The sequence below is a fragment of the Ixodes scapularis genome, unplaced genomic scaffold (genome assembly GCF_016920785.2).
Source record: "Ixodes scapularis isolate PalLabHiFi unplaced genomic scaffold, ASM1692078v2 PGA_scaffold12__126_contigs__length_90152505, whole genome shotgun sequence".
Lineage (NCBI taxonomy): Eukaryota > Metazoa > Arthropoda > Arachnida > Ixodida > Ixodidae > Ixodes > Ixodes scapularis.
Genome location: NW_024609838.1, coordinates 64,519,285 through 64,537,375, shown reverse-complemented (window position 1 = coordinate 64,537,375; position 18,091 = coordinate 64,519,285).

Here is an 18,091-nt window from a genome sequence, read left to right as displayed (position 1 = left end):
CGTCGCTGATACCGAGAGATGTCTCGACAGGAGCTCTGGACTGGCAATCGGTGTCGCTGTGCTTGAGGCCCGGCTTGAAGACCGCAGCTATGACGAGCTTCTGCAGTCGGAGACTCCATCGAGCGAGACGAACTGAAGGGTCCTTTAAGTTCACATGCCAGCAGAGCGAGTGGTGGTCCGTGACAACGCGGAAAGGGCTCCCCTACGAGTACGGGCGAAACTTTGGGATTGCTCAGACTACCGCAAGACATTCCTTTTCAGTCCAGGAGTAATTTGTCTCCCCTTTGGACAGTGCCCGACTTGCGTAGGTGATGACTTGCTCGGTACCTTCTTGACCTTGAACCTGTACTGCGCCAAGTCCTGCGTTACTTGTGTCCGTATGAATCTCGGTTTCCGCATCGATAAAAGTGTGCAAGAACCGGAGGAGTCTGGAGTCGTCGCTTCAGCTAGTCGGATGAATGCAGTTGCTCCTAGGCCCATTCTAACTTCTGGGCGTCTTTCGTGAAGTTTGAGCGGAGCAGAAATCCTTGCGAAATCACGAACTAAGCGTCGATAGTACGCACATAGTTCAAGGAATCTTTGCACGGCCTTCTTGTCTGTCGGCGCTGTAAATGCCGCAAATGCGCGAGTCTTCTCTGGGTCTGGGCGAACGCCAACGTTGCTAACCACGGTGTCTAGGAACTTCCGTTCGTCATAGGCAAACCGACACTTCGATGATTTGAGGGTAAGTCCGGCGGTCTGTATGGCTTGGGCAACAGCGCGGAGTCATCGCACGAATAATAATAATAATAATATTTATTTCCATACAAAAATCTGATCCTGGGTGGCGTGCACGGCTGTGCAGAAAGGCTAAAACCCGTACGCGAGTGCGCCTGCCAGCCCGCCACCTAGGATATGAAAAAAAAAACACAAAAAAACACACGCACACCACACATATACCAAATTTGTACACAGGGCCGCAACCCAAAATGTGTTAAAAGAAAAATGAGGGTGAAATGTAGAGTGTAAGTTGACTCCCTCGTATACTTATAAGAACATTTACACAAACACACACTACACGCACTACACAACACCACTGTTATGACGCCTGCTGCTGTAGGTGCTTCGAAAACAAGCGACACATCGACACAGATTCAGTACTTTCCTGGGGAAGCGGCGAACGTATCCTGAGCGGGGCCGAGATGAAGTCCTCGATGCCGACTAAGATCGATGAGGAACTGTGGTGTTTGGTACGCGCTCGAATAAGTTCAGGCTGTCCCGATCTCTTGTAAATCCTTTGAATGGTCGCAAGGTGCGTCCCTTTGAGCGAGCCGTCGAGGAGTCGCCAGGTAAGGCTCACCCTGGCGACTCTTCTCCGATGAGCCAGGGTATGCCATATGAGATTCTTAAGCCGACTGTCGTAGGGCAACGCAGGGTTCTGTCGGCGAGTAAAGTATGTCCGATTAGCACGCCGCTGCTCGCTTTCCAGGCTGTCAACCAAATTATTTTGATGTGGGCACCACAGTGTACTACAGTACTCGAGATGCGGAAGAACGAGCGCGGTGTATAGAACACGGAAGGTGGTAGGACCGCACGCTTTGGAAACTTCTGTGACGAGTCACAAAAGACGTCGGGCTTTTGGTAACAGCATTGGCAACATGCAGAGAGAATGTTAAGTTAGGGGTGAACGTCAAACCCAGAATAGGTAATGATGTGACAGATGTAAGAGGTATTGCAGACACGGTGTACAAAGGGGCTCTTGAGCTGCGGCTGTGACCGACCCGCATGACTGCGCACTTGGACGGGTTAAGAAGAAGGCAGTTTGAGTGGGACCACTGCTGCATTGTAGACAGGTTCCGCTGAAGGTTGGGAGAGCTTGCGTGAGGCAGAGTGATGCAGTTAGTATATGGACTATCTGCGTGTCTATAGATTGGAAAAGATGGTTGGTGTACGTGGAGAATAGAGTAGGGCCAAGGACGGATCCCTGAGGTACCCCTGCTGAGACGGCGAAGCTCTCAGAACGGGATCCTTGGAAGAGGACCTGGTGTGTGCGGCCAGCAAGGAACCGATCTAAAAACCGAAGCAGAGGGCCGCGGACACCTGGCCTTCCTAGTTTCCGAAGGAGTATACCATGGTTCAGCGTGTCAAACACATTGCTAAAATCTAGTTGCACCATATCAGTCGAAATACCACGGTCAAGGTTGTCCCTGACGTAGTGCATGATCGTAGTGAGTGCTGTTTCACAGCTCCTGTTCTTCCTGAAGCCGTGCTGTGTGGGAGAAAGGAGGTTGTTTTTCTTGTAGAATTCAAGCAGCTTACAGTTGATCATGCGTTCAAGCGTCCGACACAGTATAGAAGTGATGGAAACTGGGCGGGAGTTGCTTGCAGAATATGTTGATTTTCTTCTGCCCTTGTGAATGGGAGAGATGAAAGCACGCTTCCATGTGTCCGGAACAAAAGCATTGTCTGGAAATGATTGCAGCGCGTTCAGCAGGGGATGCGAGATGGGAGGGTAAAGCAGCTTGAGGAAAGTAGGAGCATGGTGGTCAGGTCCGACGGAGCGTGATGACTTCAGACGTTCGATGGCACTCTGTAGATCGTCAGGAAAAAACTGAATGGTGGAGAGTACAGTGGTGGGGCAGATGGTGCTCGCTTCCACTTCATCAACAAGCGTATCTACATCGAGGTCACCTGAGTGACTACCGTAGACCGACGAGAACTGTGTGGCGAAGAGTTGGGCAATATCTGGAGGAGCCGTTAGACGGCGATCACCGGATAGGACGCACGGTTTGTGAGGGGTGGACCGCTGTCGACTAATGAATGGCCAAAACAGATGAGGATCGTCCTTCGTCTTTCCGGCGATGATGCGTGAATAGTTGTTAAATGCAACGTAAATTGCGGTTTTCAGATGCCTTTGGAGCTGCTTAGCTTCTTGGAATAAGACAGGACAGTGCATGCGGGCAGCTTTTTTAAACAGAATCCGCTTCCTACGGGCCCTCTTCTGTAGATCAGTGGTCATTCATAGGGACCGCGTTCGTCGCGCTGAACTTGAGGTGCTTGGAACGCACTCTTGCTGAATAGCGGCGACAAGCTCGCACCAGAGGTCGTAGAGTCAGACCATGTGGTGGTGATACACCACGGAACAAGGTGGGCCAGTTCGGACATATGGGCATGATCTGTGTTGGCATAATTCCAAAAAGTTCGGGCGATCCGTCCTGTGCGGGGCATCGTGATGAAGTATGTCAGCAAAATTGCGGAGTGGTCATTTCCGGTGAGGCCGGGAATGACATCGCAAGCTACAACTTTCACAATGGGCGAAACAAACCCCAAATCAAGGAAGCTGGTATTGCCGTCGTTTGACGCGTGTATAGGTGCCCGACATACCTGGTGGAGTCCGGCGGAAGACACTGCAACAAGAAGAAGGACATCGACTCGGTCGCCAGGAACTGCCCCATCATGTCCCCACCAGTCGATATGAGCGTTGAGGTCGCCCATTATCAGGCTGTCTTTGTACGTCTTTTTCGCTGCGCGGGTCATTGAAGCGTCAAGGTGTTTTTACGCAGATTCCTTGTTGTGAGGGGGACAATAAACGCAGCCGAGAAGTATCGTACCGCGTGGCAGCAATAGTTCGAGAAACAGCGCTTCAAGTTCATTGTTTTCCAAATCATCGTGGCGTATCGCTCTGAATACTGAAGAGACAGCGATTAATATACCTCCTCCTCTGCTCCGTCGTTCTTTGCGGAATACAGCGTGCGACGAAAGGTCCAAAAGCTCACCGTCATTCACTCCTGGATTGAGCCAGGACTCCGTTAGCAGTACTACCGCGTTAGGCGGCAATGCCGCCACCGTCATGTGCAGGTCGGTAACCTTGTTTTTCACACTGCGGCAGTTGATATACCAAAGTGTGAGACTCTTGTTGGTGCCGTATGAGGCAGGCCCAACAGCTTTGGTAGGCCAAGTAGCTTTGGAGGAGATGGAGCTTCCGGGGGCGCACACTGTTGAGGCGCTTGCTACATGGAGGGACGGTTTCGAAAAAAAGGTCATCGTCAAAGACAGGGAAAGAGCACGCGATACAGTGTCACTGATTGGAAGATTTGCCGAGCTTGCGGTACTGCGGCAGGGTCATATAAACGCATGATCGATGACATCAGTGATCACAGGGATCACAGCGTAGGGATGCTTGGGTGTCGCGAATTCGCCTGTCACAGCGCCGGCAGACCGCCACAGGATCAGGGTTCGGTGCAACGTCACCACTGATGACCAGCGATGGACGGACCACAATCGGCGTAGGCGATGGTGCCGCGGAGGAACACAGTAGAAGAAGAATGACCCACCGAGCACGTATATGACGCCCAGTTGTTCTGTAGCTAGGTGTGGCCGTTAGGCCTTACTGGTTGGAGAGGACGCAAGACCCTTGCGCAGCCGAGGAAATATCAGGACCTTAGAAGACCGGCTGGCTATCAGCAGTAAGGCGTATTGGGAACCGCAGAAGGATGACGCTGCAGATGAAAGGCACTAGGCACACCGCACCACGAAAATGCGGACCTTGGTGCCGGTGCGACAACTCGGTGGCCATCTTCCTTTTGTGCTCATCAAAATCGCCGGAAAACACTACGGCGTCCGAGGTAGACGAGACAGTTCTGCCACGTCAGTCCTGCCAGTACGATGTCCATGGCACACTGGAAAGTTGCTGGCGCCGTGCATAGCCCAAAGGGGATCACATTGAACTCGTACAGTCCATCCCGTGTGACGAAAGCTGTTTTCTCTCAGTCTCGTTCGTCGACTTCGATCTGCCAGTAACCGCTCTTCAGGTCTATGGATGAAAAGTATCGAGAATGCCGCAGCCGGTCTAGCGTGCGGTCGATACGGGAGAGTGAACAGACGTTTTTCTTCGTAACCGCGTTCAGCTGCCGGTAGTCCACGTGGAACCTAAGCGCTCCGTCCTTCTTCTTAACCAGTACGACTGAGAGGCCCAAGGATTGCTTGAAGTTTGGATAATGTCGTCGTTCAGCATATGTTCAACTTGCTCCTGGATTACCTTCCTATCTTTTACGGAGACTCTGTGCGGCGATCGATGCAGAGGGCGCCCGTCGTCCTCGGTAACGATGTGGTGCTTCGCAACGGCGGTCTGGCGCACCTTCGACAACGTCGCGAGCAGTCGCTGTATTGGGCGAGGAGGTCACTTAGCTGCTTGGGGTCAAGGTCGAGCTGTGCTGTCGGCGTAATGTCTTGCTGAGGAGGCGAGGATTCTTCAGCAATAGGCGCGATTTCGGCAGAGTTCCAAAATCCCTTGACGTGGTCCACAGCGGCACCTTTCGCGAGGTGTAGCGTTTCTTGTCGGAAGTTCGTCACAAGGACCACAGTGCGTCCATTCTGAAGTTCAGTAACCCCCCTTGCGACGCCTATTCCTTTTCCCAGGAGCAGTTGGACGTTGCCTTTTAGAACAACTTCACCGCAGGTATCTGCATCGGTCATGGCGGGCACAGTACGCTTGATTGGGGCGGCAGGTTTACGTGGTCGGCAGCGACTCAGACGGCGACTGACGTTGTTTGGGGTTCCTCTGGATGCGGAGCAGGTGTACGCAGTGTCAATCTATTCTTCCTAAGGTCGATGACGGCGCTGTATTCACACAGAAACTCTATACCAAGAATAACATCTCTGGCACTGTCTTGTAGAACGACGCATTTCACAGGGCACGTCTCGCCGTGAATCTCGACTCAGGCAGTCCACCTTCCGACGGGCGTAATAAGGTGTCCTCCAACGGTTAAAATTCGTGATCCCTCCTAGGGCGGCGTAACTTTTCGCAGGCAGCGAGAAACCGTCCCACTCAAGACTGATCAATCTGCTCCGGTGTCCACGAACGCAGATGCGTCGTGTTCGTCGATAACTACGTTTAGGTTGCTGGGCATCGCTGCAGGAGGGTCGTTGCGATGTGTGGCGTCGGGAGAGGGGAAGCGCTCCGGCGTTCTTGCAAGCTCTTTACTTTGGTCGTCTTCGCCAACGCCACCTCCAGGATTTTACGCACTTAGTTTTCCACGCGACGCAGGTGAGACAGTCTCTCTCGGCGGGGTTGTGGCACTGGAGACGCTGGACGTCTTGGCGATGGTGAGCGGGATTCGCGGTGGAAAGACGGCGCTGAGGGAGGCGAGCTTTGGAGGCACTCCTCGATGTCGCGAGGGCGTCCGCCGTACCTCGGTCTTTTTCGCCGAGGGTCGTTCCGGGTGGACGTACTGGGGTTCTTTCTGTCGCTGAGGATACCACGGCATTGGGGCGTCTCTTCAGGGTGGCGCCGGTGCTCGGCAGCGAGCTTGTGGCGGTCGTCGGGCTACGGCGGCGTAGCTCACCTTCGGCTTCTCTGGCGCCATTATGGTGACAGGAACGTCTGGTTGGAACGCCCCATGCACTTCTTCGTGGACAAACTTAGTGAAGGAAAGGGTTGACGGACGACTTGCGGTTGCCAGCAACCTTCGCAGTTCCTCCCGGATGACCTCCCGGATAATTTCGCTGATGTCCGGCGAACCAGTAGCGTTTTCGCCGCTAAGCAGCGTGGTTGCCACGACGCCTGGATGTTGCTGGCAGTGGGAAACGTGCGCTTGGAGGGCGTGCTCAATTTTAGTTGCATCAGCCCCGCAGGGGCACCTGTGAAAGCAGGTGTTTAGAGAGTGGCATCTCCATGGACCCCGAGCCATGCGGCTTCGCTCGCCCACGTCTGGCTGTGCGTGGCTTTCCCGTGTCCGGGGAAAAGGGCATCGTGGTGGTTGAGTCGAGCCCGGGGTAGGTTTGGACCCTTCGGGGCCCCCCGGGTGAGGCAATACACAACTTCGGCCCCCACTTCCCGTTGACGGGTGTCCTGGCTTGGCCCGACCAGGATGATTCAGTCAGTCGCCATTTCTTCTACCATCACCTGTTTTCTTTCTCTTTCCTCGTTTCTCCTATTCTTCGTTATCACCTTCCTTGGCGGCAAGGGCTAACCTTGGGTGGCGACAGAACTCTCTCCTGACCCACACTTGGTTATAGCATCCTGGTAGCACTGATAGAATAACATACTCAGACAAGCCAGACCTGTTATGAGATGTTACCTAACCCCTTGTTAGACTCCGCCGTCGGTGGTGCGCTATGGACGCCTAAGTGTTTTGCCCATCATATGAGTTCCAAGCAAAACCTCCCTTGATCGGACCCTGAGAAGGGTCCTGACCGAACTTTTCACCAAAGAGACATCAGCCGCAGCCCAGAATAGCTTCAGCCGCTTCCTGGCAATGCATTCTGAACAGAATGGAAAACCACTTGCTAAGCTCTCACTCTTATTTCAAAGACTTCAAAAAACCTAATCGGTCAAAACTTTAAAGCAAAAAAGAAACTAGCATCCGGTGACCTGCTCGTTGTAGTAGAAAATGGAGTGCAAAGTGTGGTTCTTTTGGATCTAAACAAGATATCTGACTACAAAGTATCCGTCACCCCAGATCGCACCTTGAACAGTTGTCAGGAAGTCATCTCGGAGGATGACCTGCTAGAATCTAGCGAGGACGAGATCTTGGAGGGCCTTTCTGGGCAGGGAGTGGTCGCCGTGCGACGAATCTCTATACGCGGGGATGAACAGCAGAGACCCTCGAAGTCTAGTTCTCACTTTTGCTTCCACTGTACTGCCCGAGACTATCAAACCAGGCTATCTTTAGTGTAAGGTGCGCCCTTATGTACCTAACTCGAGACGATGCTTTAAGTGCCAAAGATTTGGTCACAGCTCGGTCACGTGTCGCGGAAAAACGACGTGCGCAAAAGGCGGAGCTGCAGACCATCCAGCTGTCACATGCGTGTATACACTTCTCAAGTGTGTCAACTGCTCCGGTGCCTACCCAACCTAATCTCGAGACTGTCCGAAATTTCAAGAAGAAAAGAAGATCTTGACGTTAAAGTTAAAAGAGAATCTTACATACCCTGAGGCAAGGAAATGACTTTCCTTCCTCGAGGAGGCACTTATGCCGAGGCTGCCGCCAGGGGGGCGGTGCCGCCTCTCAAGGCGTCGGTGGGCACTCAGTACAGTCCTCCAGACTTTGAGTGCTCCACCAGCCCCCAAACCCCAGCGAGGCTCCTTTGGGTTCCCAGACCCCGACGGCCCCACCAAAACTTCCACGTACCAAGACGATGCCTCACCGTCTTGGCCCGAAGCTCGAGTGGTGCTAGATGCCACACCCTCTCACAGCAGCGAGGGGCCCACTCTTTCCACTTTCCAGCGGGAGGAGGATGCCATGGATGTATCTGCCGATCCGACAGAACCACCTCCACCTGCCAAGGGAGTCACAAATTCTGCCCCTGGAAAGGGGGATCGGAAGAAAAAACCTCCAAGTGTCACTACCCCAACCAACCTTTGTCCACTTGGTAACAGCTACGAACCCCACATTTTAACTACATCTTAAGCAAGCAAACAAATGGGCCATGTTGGCTTCCTGCAGTGGAACTGCCGAGGTCTACTTCAACACATAGATGACGTCCATTATTTTCTCCACGAGCTGCAGCTTATTGCTGTCTGTTTGCAAGAAACTCATCTGAAGAGCACTCACACTGATATTTTACGTCGTCACCGTGTTTTTAGGAAAGATCGTTTATCAGTCCAGTCTTATGGTGGTGTTGCTGTGGTTGTACGGAGAGGAGTAGCGTGTGCTGAGGTGCCTCTTCGTACACGACTTGAATCTGTGGCAACCCGTGTGTTAGTTGACCGTCTCATTACCATTGTGTCTTTATATCTTCCCCCGCATGTTCCACTTCATATTCGTGAACTCGAAGGTCTTGTTGATAACTGCCAGAACGATTCTTAATTTTAGGCAATTTTAATGCTCACAATCCTATATGTGGCAGTGACCGACTTGATTCTCGTGGCAAGGTCATAGAGCGTCTTTTACTGTCTTCAGGTTTGTGTCTTTTAAATAACAAAGAAGCAACATTTGACAGTGCACCTCATGACTGTTTCACATCCATCAACCTGTTTATTTCATCACCCTCATTGTTTGCTTGTTTTTCTTGGAACGTTTTAAAGAAGCCTTTTGGGAGCGACCACTTCGGTCATTTTGAAAAACAACGTCGCACTTCCCACCATTTTAAAGCGCGTTCCTAGGTGGAAGTTAAAAAAGGCAGACTGGGGGCTTTTTAGATTAAAGGCAACGCTGTATGCCTCACTCCTGGCAAGTTTGTCTCCAGAGGATGCCACATCATATGTCACCGAACATATTCTAAGTGCAGCTTTTCAGGCTGTTCCGCAGACTTCTGAAAACATGCCGAAGAGGTGTAAGCCATGGTGGAACAAAGACTGTGCCTCTACAAGAAAAGAACAGCATAAAGCCTGGGATACGTTCAGACTGTACCCTACTCCTCTCAATAGAATAGAGTTCAAAAGGAGAAAAGCAAAAGCTCGATGTACAAGGAAACGAGCTAAACGATTAACTTGGATGAAGTATGTCTCTTCAGTCAACAGTTTTTTTTCGTCCAAGGAAGTGTGGTATCGATACCGCAAAATCAAGGGTGATTATCATGCTTTTTTGATTCCTCTTTTCCATTCTCCTACAATCTCGCTCAGAGATGTGGCTAATGTCCTCGGAGAGCAGTTCCGCAATGTTTCTAGCTCCGATAATTACAGGGCAGAATTTATACAATTCAAGGCTCGTGCAGAATGCCATCGCATTAGTATGTCTGGAGGGAATACTGCAGGATACAACAAACCTTTCAGAATGCATTAACTTAAGTTGGCTCTTAGTTTTAAGAAAAAGTCGTCCCCTGGCCCTGACAGGATTCATTACGAGATGATTCGTCAGCTGCCCCAAAATCTCTGGAAACTTTGCTTTGGTTTTTTTAATCATTTATGGAAGCAGGCATACTTTCCCCAAGCCTGGAAGTAGGCCCATGTTATCCCACCGTTGAAACCTGGTAAAGACTCGTCATTTCCATCCAGCTACCGCCCTATTGCACTTACGAGCAGTCTTGGCAAAATATTTGAGCGGATGATCAATAGGTCACTGGTGTATGTTCTTGAAACGCAGGGTTTCTTTGATCGAAAACAGTGTTTTTTTGTGGAGGGTGGTCAACTGTTGACCACCTAGTGCGCCTGGAAACGACTATACGTAACGCTTTTTTAAACACGCAGCACTGCGTGTCAGTCTTCTTTGACTTGGAGAAGGCGTACGACACGGGCATGGCGGTATGGAATACTTAGGGCCCTGTTCGCATGTAGTTTACGTGGTCGCATGCTCTATGTTGTAAAAAGCTTTCTGTCTGACCGAACATTCAAAGTTAGATTAGGTGCAACATATTCAGACCTTTTTATTCAGGAGAATGGGGTGCCAAAAAGGGGCATCTTGACGGTTACATTATTTGCTGTGAAGATCAACTGTCTTTCGAAGGTAATACCACGCATCGTGTCTTACTACGTTGATGACGTTCAAGGATCCGTTTCTTCTTGCAATCTCTCCAGTTGTGAACGCCAAATGCAACTCGCAATAAATAAAATGAGTAAGTGGGCCGACAAAAATGGTTTCCTGTTCTCACCTGAGAAAACGGTGTGCGTACCTTTCTCTCTAAAACGTGGAATAACGCTGGATCCATCATTAGAGATCAATAGAACTCCCATAAGTACCCGAAATCAACACCAGTTTTAGGACTCATTTTTGATAGGAAGCTAAATTTTATTTCACATTTGAAACAGCTAAAACTTAAATTCCTAAAGTCTGCTAATATCCTCAAAGTCTTGTCACGCAGGTCATGGCGATCTGACAGAAAGTGTCTGCTGCACCTGTATAATTCCCTCGTCAGGTGCCGTCTTGATTACGGAGCAATAGTTTATGGATCGGCAAGGTCATCGGCACTCAAGATGTTGGATCCTGTTCCCCACATGACCTGCGACTTGCCAAAGGGGCCTTTCGGACATCACCAATCCTCAGTTTATATGTACAGACAAATCAGATGTCGCTGGAAAAAAGACAGCAATATATTAGCTTGATTTACGCCTAGAAAATCCTGTCCGACCCTAACCATCCAACATAAAGCTGTGTGCATGACTCTAGTTCTTCCTTTAATGTTTTTTTTTTAAATAAGCCTAGTATTGTGCCGTCGCTCAGTCTTCACCTTGAGGACATCCGTCAATCTCTTAGTCTCGAACTGAATGACATAAGCTTACTCGAAACGACCGACACAGTTGCGCCTTGAGACCTGCTGCCAGTCAGCTGCTATTGGTATTTCACCAGGTTCAACAAACATAACATTTCTCCGATAATCATCCAGCAGCAGTTTCATGAGGTACTTAAAATGCAAAGATTATGCCCAGTTTTATACGGACGGGGCAAAAACCTCCTCTTTTGTTGGATCTGCTCCGTACTCTGAATCATTTACGAGCATTCAGCGGTTGACCAGTGTTGCTAGTATATTCACTGCAGAACTTCAAGGCGTATTAACAACAGTGGACTATATTATAGAAAGCCATACAATGAAGGCCGTCGTGTTTGTTGCTTTTTAAAGTGTTATAACTGCAATCAGCTCGGTAAAGGATTCAAAGCATAATCTCGTCCAGCCTGTGCGTGAAAAAATAAATAGAGGCCTACAAAAGGGGCATGACATGATATTTTGCTGGGTACCCAGCCACGTTGGGCTCAGTGGCAATGAGAAGACTGACAGGCTTGCGGCCTCTTCTAAAAACTTGCTGGAAACACGTCTGCAGCTACCACATCAAGTCCTGAAACCTAGTTTTAGGGCAGCAATTTTCCTCAAATGGCAAACAGAATGGAATCAACAGCATCACAGTAAGCTGCACTCCATCAAGCCTGTTTTAGGGATATGGGAGAGCTCTTCCCATAAAACCCGGTCTCGTGAGATATTACTCTGTCGCTTGAGGCTTAGTTGTTCTTATGCCACCCAAGGCTACTTGTTGCATGGGGCAGATCCACCTTTTTGCGAACAATGTGGTGAGATCTTGACGATCTGGCATATTCTTGGTCTCTGCTCTGCCCTTGGACAAGAAAGACGCTCCTATTTACCGGAATTTTCAAGGTATTGTATTCCATTTCACCCTGCACTACTAGTGCTCTTAAAGCAGCGGATTATTCCTTTTGAACGTGTCGTTATGTTCCTTAAGAAAACAGGTTTTTTGCATAAGTTTTGGCTTTTCCAACATGCACTTTCTATAGTATGTAATTAGAACAGATAATTAGGTCCTTCTCAGTACTTTGTCTTCGGCCAGACTATCTGACTTTGCTTCTACATTAAATGACACTCTACCTCTGTTTTGCGTACATATTTAAGTTTGGCGCGGTATGGCCACGTCGCTGTTGCGCCAGAAGGCCCCTAATCAATCAATCAATTAGTTGCCTCAGTGACGTAGGCTTTGACGGTCGCCGGCGAATTGCGGACGAGGTCTTTAAATATGTCGTCCCTCAGTCCGCGCATGAGGAACCGCAGCTTCGTGTCGTTTGTGGTTTGTGGGTCGGCCCAAGCGCTCGGGCGCCGTACATCTTCTACGAAGCTTAAGACACTTTTATTGGGGCCTTGGGTTTGAATCCGGAGAAGATGCTCTGCTCCTTTCCGTCGGTGTTGTGTGGCGAAAGTCCGCTGCGGTTCGGCCACACAGGTGTCCCACTACGTAAAGGAAGCGTCGTGGTTCTCGAAACAGTGCCTCGCTGTACCCTCCAGCGAAAAGTAGAGGTCCTGAAGGCACTGCTCTGTAGTCAGTCTGTTGTGCCGCGCCACCAACTCGTAATGTTAGGTCCAGTCCTCGACGTCTTCGTGGATCTCGCCGTGGAAGGGAGTCGGCGTACGAGGAGCGACGGAGAGGTAGATGATGCTGGGACATCGTCGTCGTCTGGGTATTCGACTTTGCGGGTAAACGTACAAACTCAGTGGGCTGATCTTGAGTGCGATGGCTGGCTCGGGCTTCGGGCTCTTTGATGGAAGTCCGCTCTCAGATACTTGAGAAAGGTCGCACTCGACAGATCTTCTGAGGGTATGTTTTACGGGCATAGAATGCAATACCCCGCACCTCCACCAAAATGTCACGAATGACAATAGATGATGCGAAAAAAACTGAAACAAACTAACGTTTACCGGGGCGAACTTGCGCCCAAAAGAAAAAAAAAAACACAAGATAGCAACTGGGTGTCGAGGGCGTCAAGTCGGCGTAACAGCTGTATGGGACGCCGGGGCGCGACTGACTCCTGCTTGCCACTCGGAGCACCTTATGTAGCCGCGTGGGTCTCTGGAACATTTGGCCTATGACGTTCGGCGCGTATAACATTCGCAACTCGATCAGGCAAGAAAGTTCTCGAATATGAGAGAATGCCAGTTAGAAACAATAAATAAAAGAACATTCCGCTCCCTGGATTCGAACCCAGACCTTCCGCGCGAGAGCCATGCACGGTAACCACTCGGCCACGTTCGCGCTATCTCAACGACGCGCGTGGCAGTACGCCAATATCCAAATATTGCATGAAGAGATAAACGTCGCCAACTTTATTCGTGAACATTAAAAAATATGTGGCCTAGTAGTAATTAACCACCAAGCGTACATAGGAAATGAATTCATAAATGAAGCATTGAGAGGGCGTCATGTTGCAATCGTCATCTGTGTTTACTGTGGCTTCGAGAATGTCGACTGGAGGAAATAAGAGCACCGTCCAGAGAGCGTGATAGAAGCCACTGTTGTGCGGGCTTGGCAGCCACATTACCATGTAGGCCGCCAGTGCCTTCCAAAGCTTGGGAGACTGGCTCGTTAGCCGCCAGGTACGAGACCTCCCTCCTACATCAAGAGGAAAAAAAAAATATCATGCGGCAGCTTCGATGAGTTAAAATGTATAAATCACGACACAGAAAAAACAAAACAAATTAGACTGCAACATTAGCAGTTCAGTTTGTTGTCCGACCCTAAAATGCAAAAAAGGCGATAAAGTAGTGATGTCTTAATTTTTCTGTTTCGTGATGTGTATGGACAGTTCTATAGTTCAGTGTGATCATCGACAGCAGTCATATTACGGACACACATTTGTTTCAAGTCAATAACATATACTACCCCAATTAAATATTAACCTGCTTAACATGCCGACACAAAGCCCAGATTGACCTCACTGTTTACAAGTAAACAGCCTCCTTCTTTCAAGGTCATAGGAAAAGGAGCATCAGCAATATACGAGTTTTGCTGACATTGTGTTCTCGATATATTCTTTGTGCAGGACAATAATAGTTGTACATTAACATGGACACTTGAAAAAGAACAGCGGACAAACTGAACCCTAGCACTTCTCATGTTCGCATAATGGCGCTGCTTAGCTTACCAGTAGAAAATGAGAGCTGACAGTTACTTAAACCTGCACTGTGCAACAAACAAGTTTTGCAAAATCGCAGCTTAGAAGGAGATGAGGTGCTAGGTATATAACTGGCATATCCTAAACTCCTACTTAGCGTAATTCACTTCGTTAAAATCTGGTGTTCCTGAAGGATCCGTATCAGGCCCTCTGCTGTTTCTAATTTACATCGATGACATACGTATATGCATATCATCATTTATTAATATTTTCGATTATGACTGTGTAACATAAGCTAAATCTACTAACGACTCTGATGTTTTAAATCTCCAGACAGATATTAACGCTCTTTACAACTGGTGGGAACTTTGGAACATTACTAAATGTAAGGTGTTGAGGATATCACGTACTATTCGCCATGTGCTTTTCTACCCTCTCAACAATGTCCCCTTGACCCCTGTTTCTTCTTATAAATATTTTTTGCGTTCACATTACTTTTGACCTCTCTTGGAAAGTTAATGTCGAATATGCCATCAATAACGCCAACCGAACGCTAGGTTACCTGGAAAGAAAGCTTGCCCTTGCACCGTCAGCCTTAAAAGTAATTAATGTTCTGAAAGCGGTCCAAAACCGTTCTGTCCCTTTTACTCTAGGCTACTCTCACTGCACTGCCAGATTAAGCTGCATGAAAATCACCTTGTCCCTGCCTAACCTCTTTCTACGACGTAAAGTTGCTCCTTTATGTTGTTTTCACAAGATCTATCATGCTAACTCTTACTTAAAGCAACGACTCTTCATCCCATCGTTCTACATTTCACCTCGTATCGATCATCACCTCAAAATTAGAATTTGTAAATGCAATACCAACGAATTTCTATAATCATTCGTCCCTAAAACGTCTTTGGAATGAAATCACCTTTCGACCTCCGTAATTTATATTGTTGATACCCAAATGTTCAAAAATGCTCTAAACACTCTTTACTGCCTGAGCCGCCATGATACCTTGTGTACTCTGCGCTTTTGATTCTTTTTGTGTGTTATTTTTTTTCTCCCACTCCCCTCTTTAATGCCCATTGTCCCTAAGGGTATTTAAATAAGTAAATAAATAAATATACTGCTTTGACTAGTTCCGGTTTTGTACGGTGTGTTTTATAAATAAATCCAGGCTGCTTCTTGAAATCTCGTCAAAACGGCGTCGGAGCTGAAGTTAGGGTTGTGTTGCTTAATCAGAATGTTCGTTGTGTAATTTTGGCCTGGATTTAGCAACAGACGCAAGCTTAACTTTTCGCGTTGGGCGCAAGACGCACCAGAGAGAGAGAGATAGTGTGCTGTCACTGCGCCCACCTACGGCATCGACAGTATCGTGCTTTTTTAACTCCTTCAGACGCTTCAGGTAGCCACAGAAAAGCGGCCTCGCAGAGTTATTTATTACACTCGTTGAAGTATTTGATTATAGGAACGTAATTCGTTATTTTGTTGGAAGATAAAAGTAGGTTGAGTACCTATTTCGTGGATGTTCGGATTCGTTTCGGAGTCTGCTTTCTCCCACTTGGATTTATCGTGATACAAACACTCATGGCCAGACGTGCGGCTGACGGTTATGCTTGGTGCAGTTTCTCTTTATGAGTCAATTTTACCTTCTTTCGAAGTGTTTCTTGTAGATTTTTTTTTCATTTTGGCTCTTTATTTATTTATTCGGAATTAGCCACAATCAACTTGACGACTCTCAGTGGTGCACTTCTCAATTTCAGATATTTGTATAATTATTCTGACACAATGAACAATGAAAAGTTAGGAAAAAAGAAATAGCAGTAACAAAATTTTCTAAATGTTACGGCCTTCATAAAAAAATATATAAACTAACACTCCGACAAATCTGTTCTTAATTATTAGATTTCAATTGAAAGTGTATCATGGGTGCTCCGTGATCTAGATCGGAAGAATAAAACAAAAATAAAGTCTACTTGACCGTCGAGGAACGCGCAAGTAGACGTAACGTGGTAGTGCTGGAGAACCAATTATACCATTTACGATCTTGTTCAAAAGCATTAAACCAAGGATCGTTTCCCTTTTGTGCAAACTGACGAATTTTACGAGGTTATAAATCTCTTCATAACTATAGGAATGTTTCTGTTGAAAATAACAATCAAATAATACACGATTGAATTTCTTTTTAACTTACGGTCAATAACACTTGAATTAGTCACTCAAATACAGTTCCATAGAGTTGAGGCATAATAAACTTGACTAGAGCACGAACAAGCCAAAGCTTTTCGTTCATGTGAACAACCCGCCCCCCTCCGGTGCCTCCCATGAACGACATCGTTGTGGGGCGAGGCACTGTAGTGGACTCTGAAGAAATAGGAAGGGTGAAAAGGATGTTCGTTCAAGGCAGTGACATCGATGCAGATAGGCGATGAAACTCCGAAGAACGCGCGGGGCGCGGAGACAACTGACAGCGGAGGAGCTGCCGCCACCGCTGCCAGGCTGGGTAACTGCGGTGGCTGTTAAGCCTAAAACCAGCAACAACACATAAAACATATGCGCTGCAAAACATTTGCAGTCTCTCACTTCAATGTTAGTGGAATATTTCTTTTAAAATAAAGTTAACAGATAACTGTAGTGCCTGTTCGAATCCTTTTCGTGAAACCACAGCGCACAACATTATGCTTTTAACGGGTCTGTGCAAGGTCTTGTGACCCTTCCGGACTCTGTGACCCTTCCGGATATATGAGTAAGGAAGCAGCTTGGCCATTTTGTATTGTCAGGCCACAACAAGTGTTAAAAATTGAGGAGACAATCCCCGTCCCTATCCTGCCATGGCCTTTGTTAACGCGGCATCATTACTGTGTCTGTGTGTTCTCTGTATGTGTTTCACGGGCTAAGATCATGCGTGGGCAAAATGGGAGGAAAAATGTTTTTTGTTTGTTTGAAGATAACCCATTTTAATCAGTCGAAATACAGCCTTCGTCCAAAACTGGTCGCCCGGTCTTTTCTTCGTCAACGAGCTCAAACTAAAAGCCGCAACAACGACCAGACTCTCATTGTCGGCTTTGCGTCCCATACGTTGGTCCTATCCTCTAAATCAGCTGGATGTGCGAAAAAAGAAGGTCTTTCAGTGCCCTGTTTCTTTCGCCTCTTCGTCCGTCCCGGTTCTTAGGCATCAATCGAACAAAAAGGCGCCAGAGATGCCACCGCGACTTCACGACACTGTGATTGTGCTCAGGATTTCTCAACGGCGGCGGATGCTGTTTGCGCTTGCGTGGTTTTCGCTAAACGTACCATGTGGTGCCGCTACTGGGTTTTATTTGTTGTAATTTGTTTTATTGATGTACTCAATGGTACACTAGAAACTGCAATATTTCTTAACGAACTGAACATTGCAAGAGTTACTCCAGTTTACAAGGCTGCCGGGGACCACCTTCTACAGAATTATAAACCAATCTCCGTTTTGCCAATTTTCTCAAAAACATTTAAAGGGATTATAAATTCTAGACTAGACAATTTTTTTCCAGGGCACAATGTATTAAAAAAGTGTAAATATGGCTTTCAAAAATCTAAATCTGCAGAGCAGACACTTGTAGAAGTAAAGGATAAAATATAAACAATATTGAAAATAAATTATACACATCAGGCTTATTCCTAGTATTAGAAAGGCATTCGATACGATCCAACATTACATATTACTAATTAAGCTTCACAGGTACGGCATACGTGGGGTTGCTTTGACTTTAATCATAAAAACTATCTCCAAAATCGCATGCAGTATGTTTATATTAACAACGATTCTTCTAATACACTCAAAATAAAGTACAGTGTAACGCAAGGGTCTCTTTTGGGTCCCC